Here is a 934-nt window from a genome sequence, read left to right as displayed (position 1 = left end):
GGCTGTTGGGGTGGATAGACTTGGTCTTGAGGGTTGGCTACATTGGTACTCCTATAAGAGAGATTGTTGTTCTTGAAACCTCCTTGGTTGTAGCCCTTGAATCCTCCATGGTTTTGCATGTAGCACAACTCAGCAAATTCAGTCTCCCCCTCTTGAACTGGAGCCTCTTCTTCACCAATGAAGTGGATTGACTTTTGTTGGCTAAGAAGGATCTTGTCAAGCTTCTCATTGACCATCTTCAAGTCCTTCTTGTACTTGTCCTCTTGATCAGTTAAGGAACTCCTTATAGTCCTGTCATAGTCCTCATTATAATTTCCATCAGACTGAGCAAGATTCTCAACTAATTCCCATCCTTCTTCCACATTCTTGTTGAGGAAGTTGCCATTAGAAGCTGTGTCAAGAAGCATCCTGATCTTGGGAAGCACTCCTCTATACAAGGTGCGAAGGAGTGACTCATTGCTGAAGCCATGGTGAGGACACTGAGTCTGGAACCCTTTAAACCTCTCCCAAGCTTCACAAAAGCTCTCATTGTTCCTTTGAGCAAACCCAGAAATTTCATTTCTCAATCTAGCAGTCCTAGCATTTGAGAAGAACTTAGCCAAGAAAGCCTTCTTGCAAGCATCCCATGTGGTTATTGCTCCAGTAGGAAGAGTCTTCTCCCAAAGGTGAGCTTTGTCTCCAAGTGAGAATGGGAAGAGCCTCAACTTGAATCCATCTTCACTTACTCCATTAATCTTTGTAAGACCACAAATTCTGTCAAACTCATCAAGATGATCTAGTGGATCCTCCATTGGCAACCCATGAAACTTGTTGGCTTGAATCATGGAGATCAATCCACTCTTGATCTCAAAATTGTTGTTTGCTACTGTTGGAGGCACAATACCAGCTCTTTGGTTGTGGGTGTTGGGTGCATCTCCAGCACCAATGTGCCTAG

The 934-nt window shown here is 43.9% G+C and overlaps 1 non-coding gene across 1 annotated transcript; it reads left to right on the top strand.

Annotated features, from left to right (window-relative positions):
• Nucleotides 1–462: 462 nt before the first annotated feature.
• On the top strand, nucleotides 463–569 carry LOC147943834 (small nucleolar RNA R71). The gene has a single exon (XR_015558706.1). It is a non-coding gene; the product is annotated as a small nucleolar RNA R71 (small nucleolar RNA).
• The last annotated feature ends 365 nt before the right edge of the window (nucleotides 570–934 follow it).

Source organism: Camelina sativa, chromosome 5 (genome assembly GCF_030686135.1).
Source record: "Camelina sativa cultivar CO46 ecotype springtype chromosome 5, ASM3068613v1".
Lineage (NCBI taxonomy): Eukaryota > Viridiplantae > Streptophyta > Magnoliopsida > Brassicales > Brassicaceae > Camelina > Camelina sativa.
Note: the sequence above shows the minus strand (reverse complement) of the source record. Positions and strands in the feature narration are given on the sequence as shown.